Raw genomic sequence first — 11,739 nt, forward strand, 5'->3', positions numbered from 1 at the left:
TACAGGCAGTAGGTAATAATAATAGTTATAATAATCAAAATAATAACAATAAATTCGTGTGGCTCTGTGCCTTAGTAGAAGTCTTTCGATTGGAGGCCACTTGAGTGACTTGTGTGCCCCTTTAACCCACCCAGTTATCCAGCAGGAGGCATTATACACTACTGCCCATTAAAATTGCTACACCAAGACGAAATACAGATGATAAACGGGTATTCATTGGACAAATATATTATACTAGAACTGAGATGTGATTACATTTTCACGCAATTTAGGTGCATAGATCCCTAGAAATCAGTACCCAGAACAACCACCTCTGGCCCTAATAACGGCCTTGATACGCCTGGCCATTGAGTCAAACAGAGCTTGGATGGCGTGTACAGGTACAGCTGCCCATGCAGCTTCAACACGGTACCACAGTTCATCAAGAGTAGTGACTGGCGTATTGTGACGAGCCAGTTGCTCGGCCACCATTGACCAGACGTTTTCAATTGGTGAGAGATCTGGAGAATGTGCTGGCCAGGGCAGTAGTCGAACATTTTCTGTATCCAGAAAGGCCCGTACAGGACCTGCAACATGCGGTCGTGCATTATCCTGCTGAAATGTAGAGTTTCGCAGGGATCGAATGATGGGTAGAGCCATGCGTCGTAACACATCTGAAATGTAACGTCCACTGTTCAAAGTGCTGTCAATGTGAACAAGAGGTGACTGAGACGTGTAACCAATGGCACCCCGTACCATCACGCTGGGTGATACACCAGTATGGCGATGACGAATACACGCTTCCAATGTGCGTTCACCGCGATGTCGCCAAACACGGATGCGACCACCATGATGCTGTAAACAGAACCTGGATTCATCCGAATAAATGACGTTTTGCCAGGTTCGTCGTTGAGTACACCATTGCAGGCGCTCCTGTGTGATGCAGCGTCAAGGGTAACCGCAGCCGTAGTCTCCGAGCTGATAGTCGATGCTGCTGCAAACGTCGTCGAACTGTTCGTGCAGATGGTTGTTGGCTTCCAAACATCCCCATCTGTTGACTCAGAGATCTAGACGTGACTGCACGATCCGTTACAGCCATGCAGATAAGATGCCTGTCATCTCGACTGGTAGTGATACGAGGCCGTTGGGATCCAGCACGGCGTTCCGTATTACCCTCCTGATCCCACCGATTCCATATTCTGCTAACAGTCATTGGATCTCGACCAACGCGAGCAGCAATGCCGCGATACGATAAACCGCTTTCGCGATAGGCTACAATCCGACCTTCATCAAAGTCGGAAACGTGATGGTACGCATTTCTCCTTCTTACACGAGGCATCACAACAACGTTTCACCAGGCAACGCCGGTCAACTGCTGTTTGTGTATGAGAAATCGGTTGGAAACGTTCCTCATGTCAGCACGTTGTAGGTGTCGCCACCGGCGCCAACCTTGTGTGGATGCTCAAAAAAGCTAATCATTTGCAAATCACAGCATCTTCTTCCTGTCTGTTACCTTTCGAGTCTGTAGCACGTCATCTTCGTGGTGCAGCAATTTTAATGGCCAGTAGTATATAAAAAAAAAGAAAGGGAAAGAAGGACAAGACAGATGTTTTACACAAAATACAGGGGGGAGGCAATTGAAATAAAGAAAGAACTACATATCAAATAACTGCAGCAATCAACTCCGGAGAATAAAGGAACATACAAGAAGCAAACAGCAGAGCTGAAAAAGTTAAGCAAGAAGCTGCACTCACATGGATGACATAACATCGTAGCAAGGATGAAAATGATGTCCAAGGGGGACAAACACTTGCATGTATAATTGTAACATGTGTGAATACTATGAAAAAAGGTGTGGCACACATCAGTGTGATAAAAAACAAAAACTGGCTTCATTATTACAAAAAATTTGGGCTGATGAAATGAATAAACAGAAAATCTTGGAATCAAATGCAGAAGTAGGAAGTGACGGTGTAGATAGCGAAAAGACAAACAATTCTTCAATATAATTTAAAACAAAGTTCCTTAGATTTCCGAATCTTTGCTGGGTAAGGAAGGATAAACCAAAAGAACGGAAGATATCGCTTATTAAACCAATATTCTAGAAGAGCGACAGCGATATCGTTACTGAACTCGGCGTATAAGATACGAGGGTCGTTCAGTAAATAATGCAACACATTTTTTTCTGAAAGCGAGCTCCTCAAGAATTCTCAGACTCCTGTGTGGCCTTAACTTGTCATGGAGAAAGAGAAGTCCGTTTGTAATTTTGTGACGACGAAGACGCTGAAATCGTTTCTTCAGTTTCCTGAGGTTATCACAATACACTTCAGAGTTGATGACTACACCATGAGTGAGGACATCAGACAGAATAACGCCTTCAGAGTCTCAAAAGACAGTCTCCATGATTTTACCAGCTGATGGTGCGGCTCTGAACTTTTTCTTCGGAGTAGAGGTGATGTGGCGCCGCTCTATGGATTGCCGTTTTGTTTCCGATTCGAAGTGATGACCCCATGTCTTATCGCCAGTTACGATGTTCGAGCAGAAACTGTCATGACCGGTCTCGTAAACTGCAAGAAACTCCGCATACATGGTCTTGGTTGGTCTCCTTACAGGAGCACTGCAAGTAGGAACACTACAATGGCCAGTGACAATGCCTACTTTTGCATACTTTTGCTTCTTATTTCTGGTTGGCTGAAAGACTTATATTTCAAAACAGTTTGTAGGGAGGTGGAGAGCTCCCGAAATCGAGGACTCGGCCAGAGGCTTTCGTGGGGTGTAGAAGTCGTATGACCTCTAGGGTGGAGGTGGCGTTCGTTGCGTATGTTTGAAGTCGCGAGTACATGATGATCCTTGTGATCAGTCAGAGGATGAGTGTAAAACGGAAGACTGAGAGAATCGGAAGTACGTATCCGTGGGTGGGTGGAAATTTCTGCTAAAATACACTCCTGGAAATGGAAAAAAGAACACATTGACACCGGTGTGTCAGACCCACCATACTTGCTCCGGACACTGCGAGAGGGCTGTACAAGCAATGATCACACGCACGGCACAGCGGACACACCAGGAACCGCGGTGTTGGCCGTCGAATGGCGCTAGCTGCGCAGCATTTGTGCACCGCCGCCGTCAGTGTCAGCCAGTTTGCCGTGGCATACGGAGCTCCATCGCAGTCTTTAACACTGGTAGCATGCCGCGACAGCGTGGACGTGAACCTTATGTGCAGTTGACGGACTTTGAGCGAGGTCGTATAGTGGGCATGCGGGAGGCCGGGTGGACGTACCGCCGAATTGCTCAACACGTGGGGCGTGAGCTCTCCACAGTACATCGATGTTGTCGCCAGTGGTCGGCGGAAGGTGCACGTGCCCGTCGACCTGGGACCGGACCGCAGCGACGCACGGATACACGCCAAGACCGTAGGATCCTACGCAGTGCCGTAGGGGACCGCACTGCCACTTCCCAGCAAATTAGGGACACTGTTGCTCCTGGGGTATCGGCGAGGACCATTCGCAACCGTCTCCATGAAGCTGGGCTACGGTCCCGCACACCGTTAGGCCGTCTTCCGCTCACGCCCCAACATCGTGCAGCCCGCCTTCAGTGGTGTCGCGACAGGCGTGAATGGAGGGACGAATGGAGACGTGTCGTCTTCAGCGATGAGAGTCGCTTCTGCCTTGGTGCCAATGATGGTCGTATGCGTGTTTGGCGCCGTGCAGGTGAGCGCCACAATCAGGACTGCATACGACCGAGGCACACAGGGCCAACACCCGGCATCATGGTGTGGGGAGCGATCTCCTACACTGGCCGTACACCACTGGCGACCGTCGAGGGGCACTGAATAGTGCACGGTACATCCAAACCGTCATCGAACCCATCGTTCTACCATTCCTAGACCGGCAAGGGAACTTGCTGTTCCAACAGGACAATGCACGTCCGCATGTATCCCGTGCCACCCAACGTGCTCTAGAAGGTGTAAGTCAACTACCCTGGCCAGCAAGATCTCCGGATCTGTCCCCCATTGAGCATGTTTGGGACTGGATGAAGAGTCGTCTCACGCGGTCTGCACGTCCAGCACAAACGCTGGTCCAACTGAGGCGCCAGGTGGAAATGGCATGGCAAGCCGTTCCACAGGACTACATCCAGCATCTCTACGATCGTCTCCATGGGAGAATAGCAGCCTGCATTGCTGCGAAAGGTGGATATACACTGTACTAGTGCCGACATTGTGCATGCTCTGTTGCCTGTGTCTATGTGCCTGTGGTTCTGTCAGTGTGATCATGTGATGTATCTGACCCCAGGAATGTGTCAATAAAGTTTCCCCTTCCTGGGACAATGAATTCACGGTGTTCTTATTTCAATTTCCAGGAGTGTATTTTTCCGTTGTGCTCTGCGAGTGTTGGGGAGTAATAAGTGTAAACCCCTGCAATAAGATAAGGACTATGAGGAAACACGGAGATTTTAGCTAGCTTAAACTGTTGGTAAGATAAAAACTACCGGACTTGGATAGGGCTATTATGCGATACTAATAAACTTAATTTGTATCCATGCAAATTCGGGAGTGATGTCTTTTGAGATACCTTTCCCCTGTTGACACTGAACTGTGTTTCCCTTTTGATTGTTAGGGTATTTAGCAACGGCAGTTGTTAACAGCCACTTGAAGGTGATATACGGAACTGTTAGCAGTTGATCTTTTCTAACCCACGATCGGATCCAGGTATTTTACCTGAAAGTAGTTAGGTAGAGACGTGGATTTTAGCTATCGTTAAAATTTAAGAACCTTCAAACAATTATCTACTAAGAATATTCTTATGAATTTATGGGAACTCTTCAAGCTACTTTAGCTGTTATGTAGTCCTTTATTAGGATCATTACCGTTTTCGAACCGTTAAAGGTGCATCCTCAAGTGATGCATTGATAATTCAAATGCAGTTTTTATAGAACGGGATTTTTAAAAATGCGAAAAATTTTTATAAAAATTCTTAAAACAAACGAGAAGCAACGAATTTCCATAGTCAATTGTACATCAAAAATACTGATCCATTACAGACTTTTGCAACAGTAAATTTGGCATGAAGCACTGGTAGTTTATTCTTTAACTTAATACGTGGGGTGATAAAACCTAGTGTAAAAAAATTACAGTCATTGAAATTTATGACTAAAGCGCATAAAAAATCTTTAACAAAGTTCGCGCTACGTAACGCTCGCAGGTACTACGAAAGTAAATAATAACAACCTACCGAAGTACTGATGCATATAAGAATCACTCGCCATTTCTCAAATGTGAAAACGGCGACCGTTAGTTATGCCAGTGCTGTGGACTGGTAGTTGGCGATGTTGTACCAGGAGCTCGTATGACAGAGTTTAATAACATGAATCATGCGATTCACTGTGTTGGAAAATTACGGAGGTGAATGAATCTACAGCAAGGAACAGCTTGCAGCGTACCTGACCGACCTTTATGGTAAACTAATGGCAGGTGCCATAAAAGTGAAAGTAATGTTACTTACCAAGGCTTTTTTGCGGAGGCGCATGAACAGAAAGCATAAAATAAGTAAAAACATCTTATAACACGTGTTTGCCCCTTCAGAAGTAGGACCAGTACGGGAATATACGCGGCGCAGCTGTTGTAGCTTGCGTGCGGTAAACTTGGTGTTGAGCAACCGCACGCAAGCTACAACAGCTGCGCCGCGTATGTTCCCGTACTGGTCCTACTTCTGCAGCGGCAAACACGTGTTATAAGATGTTTTTACTTATTTTATGCTTTCTGTTCATGCGTCTCCGCAAAAAAGCCTTGGTAAGTAACATTACTTTCACTTTTATGGCACCTGCCATTGGTTCACCATAACGGTCGACCAGGTACACTGCAAGCTATTCCTTGCTATAGTTTCATTCACTTTCGTAACTTTCCAACACAGGCAACTGCATAATTCATGGTATTAAACGCGGCATGAATGAGCTCAACACCACCAATTATTACCGGCGTAAGTAACAGTCGCTGTTAGGGCACTGGCATGTGAATGTCAAACTGAAAAGTAGACAAACAATCTGGGTCCGTCAAAAATGATTCCGATCACATCCGCGGAGAATACGTCGTACCACTCGTCTCGCGAACCGCAAATCGCCAAGAGTGCGTGTAGTCTGCTCGCGAGAGCGAAAGTGATTTCACGTGACGTCACGGAATCTGTAACGACGGACGAAAGGGACGTTTCACAGTGGAGAAAAGTACATCTTTTTCATAGAAAACCGTTATATATGAAGTCTTCAGATCAAGCAAACAGACTTATTATGAGAGATATGAGAGACATACCAATATATAATATACAGGTAATTTAGAAGCTATATGATAACACAAGAATCCAAACAACTGGGGTTAATGAGAAAAGAACAGAGTATATTAGTCTAGGAGTTCGACAAGGTTGCAGCCCTTCGCCACTGTTCTTTATAATATACACTGACAAAATTGTACCGCAATGGAAAACAAAACTACAGACTTACACAAAAGATTATGTAATGACGATGCTATTAATTTTGCAGATAATGAAATCATCTTCCCCAACAGGGAAGATGAACTACAGAGAGCTGCCTATGTATGAGGGTGTGCTGAAAAGTAATGCTTCCTAATTTTTCATGAGAAAAGTCTTTAAAACGAACCTTATTAACAATCTACATCCTTATTCTTACCGTCTACATATTTATTTTTCTACGTAGTTACATTGGTGACGCACACGTTTCTCCCATCGAGCGACCAGTTCGTTGATACCGTCACTGTAGAATGCTCGACTTGCTGACGTAGCCACAGCGTCCCTCTGCATGCATCTCTTCATCGCCATCAAAGTTAAATTCTCGAAGCTGTTCTTTAAGTTTCGGAAACAAATGAAAATCAGGTGAGGCCAAGTCGGTGCTGTATGGAGGATGGTCTATGACAGCGTTGGATTGTTGCAGATGTCATAGCAATCTTATCTGGTCAGCCATTGCCATACTGAAGGACAGGGTGCTCCATGTGTCAACGAACTCATCAGATTACAAACCCGATTACAGCACGCTGCTTCTTATGAATCGATGTAGTGACGTTGCACATAGCCATTTTTTCGCGCCACAGTTCGGAGCCATCTAGCGGTGAAGGGCTGCAAATATGTAGACACGAAGAGTAAAGGATGTAGAACGTTAGTAACGTTTATCTTATTCGACAAGTTTTAAGAGTTTTCACATAAAAAATTCGGTGGCATTGGCTTTCAGCACAAACTCTTGTAAACATCTGAGTTTCAATGTGGCAAACAAAAGTCTCGGCTTTCGGTGGAAACATCCAGTAAAGACAAAAATAGTAATACAAAACAATATCACAGAGCAAGCAGTTGGATTTAAATTTTTAGGAACCATGCTAATGTGCATAGAAGACCGATATAAAAAAAACAAAATTGAGAAGTTCAATTACATAATTGGTACCATTAGAAGATTACGTCAGAATAAAGTAAGAAAAGAAATTTATTTAAAATGTTCTTACCACGGTACCAACATTGCAGTATGAAAGTAAATTTTGAGTAATGAAAGCAGAGATAAAATAAGATTATAAGCCAACGAAATTAAATTCATCAGAAACACAAAGTTAGATTATTAAAGAAACGGTATTAGAAAGGAATTGAAAAGGTTTGATGTAAACGAAAGGATTGAAGAAAATATGCAAGAATGGATATCCCATCTGTTGTCGGTGGAGAATCAAGATTACAACTAACTACACATCTGGTAATATATTCTGCAAGGTGAAAGATGTATTGAAAGATGGAAGGACCATTAGGCCGAGCAGTGCATAACTCATGACAGAGAAGAAGGAGATACGTGACAAATGTGCCAGACGCCACTAGAGTCCTTGCGGACAATATGGATAACTTGGGTGCTATCACACCACTATCCTGTCCTGTGATGTACCATGAAGTTTGCTGTTGAATTGGACGGTTTACCTTTTCAACAGACATATACTGCCTGACAAGAAAAGAGAAACACCCAAAAGACATGGTCGGATGTCAGTCTAACTTCATACATGTACACATCACTGAGTATGTAAACAGATAGTTACAATTCTCTATGGCAGGCAGAACTATCACCAGAGTGCATTAGAATCGTTCATACTTAGTGTTGTTACCGGGTATGATATGGTATAAAACGGGCGTGAACAGCGTCACATGTTGAGTGAACACAGTGAAGAACTCGGAAATACAGCATAATCGGGTGAGACGGTGTTATCAGCACCTGACAGAGTTTGAGAGGCGCCTCACTGTGGGTACCCATTTGGCCGGCTGTTCGAATCGTGCTATAATCAGATTTGTGTGTAGTTTGGATGTGACAGCGCCTCAATGTTGAATTGCGTAGGAACATCAGAAAAGGCATACTCGTTGCCAAGGCTCTGTTCGGCCATGACTGGCACCACAAAGAAGGATCACAGTATTGTGCACTAAGCACACTGTAACCCCTCCATATCTTCGTCTGCCATCTGAGAACAGTAATGGCTCCTTGCAACATTCTGTATCACCCTGCAGCATTGATCAGAGACTAACAGCAGCTGGACTAGAGAACTGCCATCCCGTGCATAGGCTGCTCTTAACACCACAATACAAACGGCTGCATGTGGAATACTGCCATGACCGCGGAGCATGGACTGCCGGTGACTGGCGTCGCTTGTGCTCAGTGAAGAATCGCAGTTCTACACTACCCCGAATGACCATTGCCAACGAGTATAGTGGCGACCTGGGGAAAAGTCCCATTCAGTGATCACTGTAAAGGACATGGAGATACAGCACACTCGTGTGAGACAACGCTATCAGTACCTGATAGAGTTTGACAGGGGCCTCATTGAAGGTGCCCATTCGCCCACTGTTCGAGTCGTACAGTAATCAGATTTGCGCGGAGACGCACAGTGGTGTTACTCCTACAGTCATGGTGTGTGAAGCCATTGGGTAATGAATTCAAGTCACGGTTGTTAGTGATTGAGGGAATGGCACAATGGTACATCACAGACATATTGTGCATCATATACCACCTCTCATGCAATAGTATATGGTGCCATATTTCAGCATGACATTGCTCCCCGCCCATGGCATGTGTCATTATGGACTGTCTGCCTGATGTTGACCTTCTCCTGTCACCAATAAGGCTTCCAGATCTGTCCCGATATGTGGCGACCGTCTTGGAAATCTGTTCTTTGTTCCATGCCAGTCACAGTGTCCAAGATACCAAGGACCAGTTACAACTCCTGTGAGCAGTCTGTCGCAGGATAGGATACAGCGGCTTTATTATCAGAGCATGCTTGCAGGCGAGAAGGCTGCTACACTATACTGATATATGGACTGCCGAGTTCTTTGTAAATTTGACTGGGTTTTGTAATCTCTAAAGTAATCTCGCACATCGCTACAACCTGTGAAGTTTCATTTCGTATCCTCTTCCCCTTCTGGCTATTTCGATTTTTTTTCAAACAATGTATCTAGGTACGTTCTGGAACATTTGATTTTAGATGTGGTTTAATAGCGACGTTGTATACCGGCTGTTATATGTTAGCAAGTAATTGTATTTTAATTTCTACGTATCCACAGATGTTTCGTGTGGAACCAAAGCTGATCACAGTTTTAAAAATGCTGAACTTCTGTAAGTTTGAAACTGCTATCCGAGTCTTTATAGCCTCTCATGATGTCTCCAACACTATGAGACGAAACGTTGGACACAGATACATGCCTTGGACTATGGCCTAATGAATATAAAACAAAATTTACCAAGCACGCAATAAACTTGCAGCTTAGTAAGCCGACACTGCTTGCTAAGATCGTTGAGTTTGAAAATTAGCTAACTAGATCTTAATAGCGTCTGCGGATGTCTCCATCAGAAGAAGAAGCGTTAGGAACAAAACCATGTCTAAGACCACAGTCCAACGCCCGTCGAACTGAAATCAGCAAGAACGTAAAAGTGGGCTTTGAAAGCCTGCATTCTCTCACTTTAAGTTAGCAGTGCTTCAGTATTTGAGTACTGTAGTCATACGACTTCTTAAATTCCTCTATACAATCGCGTATATGCTGAACAGACAATGGCAGCCAATGCCGTAGCACAAATGAAAACTCTAATAACGAAAGTAGTGTATCAAGGGGAGTTCTAGATTTAAATGAACGTAAATTAAAGAGATATAATTTAAAGAGATGCTATTGAAAGATCAATTATGTGCACTGGATTTGAGGGGACGCATTTTAAATGGATGCTTATAAGACTCCTTACATCTCGGCGAAGTGCTTGTGAAGTCCTGTCGCTGCCACCGCCACTCGAGTAATTATATGACCTACAATTGGAGGGAAAATTAAGGTCATCCATCCACTGTACCAATACAAGCCAAGATAACGAGATCAGGCCTTTTGGGAAGTTGTGTATCTTAAAAAAAGGCAGGACAAGATGACTGTGACCTAGATAAGACCATCCAACATGTGGGTAGCCTTTTGAGGTCTTTTTCCCATAATGAATGGGATTGTCTAGGATCAAAGAGTAGGTACATCTTATAAAAAATAATGAGAAATTAATATCAGTTTTATTATTAACAATAATTTTCCTGAACCCTCCCTTCCTCCTCATCAATCCCTTTATTATTGACAATAATTTTCCTGAACCCTCCTTTCCCCCTCATCAGTCGAGGTCTATATATCGTAGTGTCATGGAACATCAGCAGCAGATCTACCCTATTAAAAATAGCGGCAAATATTACTGACATCAGTCACTTCACCGTAACCCAGAGATAGGATCGTTTTCTTGGCTCATATTGATAGAGTGGATGGGTGATCACCATTTTCTCGACAATTTTAGTTTATAAATTGCCTGAGAAGTGGCAACAGCAGCACTTCACATGCAGCTGCTGGAATTGTGGGAAGTCATAAGTGTCCTTTTAAATGCAGTGCATATCAGTAACATTTAAACTGCGTCCCTTTAAATAGCGTCCTTTTAATGTAGAACTCCTACTAACATGCCCCTAAGTTGCAGACTGTCTTCAGTGCAGAAGGCGTCCTTCCTCCATAATGAGGAATGTTGAAGAATCTATGCCAAGTGACTTATAATATCTACGTTCAGAACTTAATAGTTAATAAATACGAAACATAAGAGGCTTCTACGCTGTAATCCGTAAAAAGATGCTTGCAGTACTATATTCTGCAGTATACCTTCTGGCTGACGGTCCTCTTCAGTAGAATTCGCTTCTAAGGACTTAGTCTCTTCTTTCTCGTGGACATCTGCCACGACTATGCTGGCCTCTGAGTGCTCCGTCTGTAAGAAACAGAAACTCTATACGTCTCTGAAGACTGACTTTACCTAAACAAGAGGACTAGGAAATACAATGAGGGCTTGAAATCGTTCAGTATCGCTTAACATTTTGCAGGTATCTCTCTGCTTTCTTTACCAGTTCTTGCGGTAAGATATTTGGCACACCTAGATGACAACAATGGAAATAAATGAATGATCTTGTTACATGTGTTTTCGTTTTTAAGTTGCTGTTGGTGGTGGTGGTGTAGTTTTCAGTCCAGAGATTAGTTTGATGTGGCTCTCCACACTAGTCCAATCTATGCACACCTCTTTATCTCTGAATAGCTGCTGCAACCTCCATCCGTCTAAATCTGTTTATGGTATTCATCTCTTGGTCTCCCTCGGCAGTTTTTATACCTCACACTTCTCTCTTCTACCAACTGGAGATGCCTTAAGGACTTTGGATGCGTCTGTCAATGGGTCCCTTCTTTTAGTCAAGTTGTGCAATAAATT

General features: G+C 43.9%; 1 protein-coding gene across 1 annotated transcript in view; it reads right to left on the reverse strand.

Moving 5' to 3' along the window:
• The window catches only part of LOC126481951 (uncharacterized), a 107,725-nt gene extending 102,235 nt beyond the window's left edge, over window positions 1-5,490 (reverse strand). Inside the window, exon 1 of the mRNA XM_050105910.1 lies at window positions 5,478-5,490. The gene's annotated coding sequence lies outside the window, so the exon portion shown is untranslated. The remainder of the gene's footprint in view (window positions 1-5,477) is intronic.
• Window positions 5,491-11,739: the final 6,249 nt, after the last annotated feature.

The sequence above is a fragment of the Schistocerca serialis genome, chromosome 5, assembly GCF_023864345.2.
Source record: "Schistocerca serialis cubense isolate TAMUIC-IGC-003099 chromosome 5, iqSchSeri2.2, whole genome shotgun sequence".
Taxonomy (NCBI): domain Eukaryota; kingdom Metazoa; phylum Arthropoda; class Insecta; order Orthoptera; family Acrididae; genus Schistocerca; species Schistocerca serialis.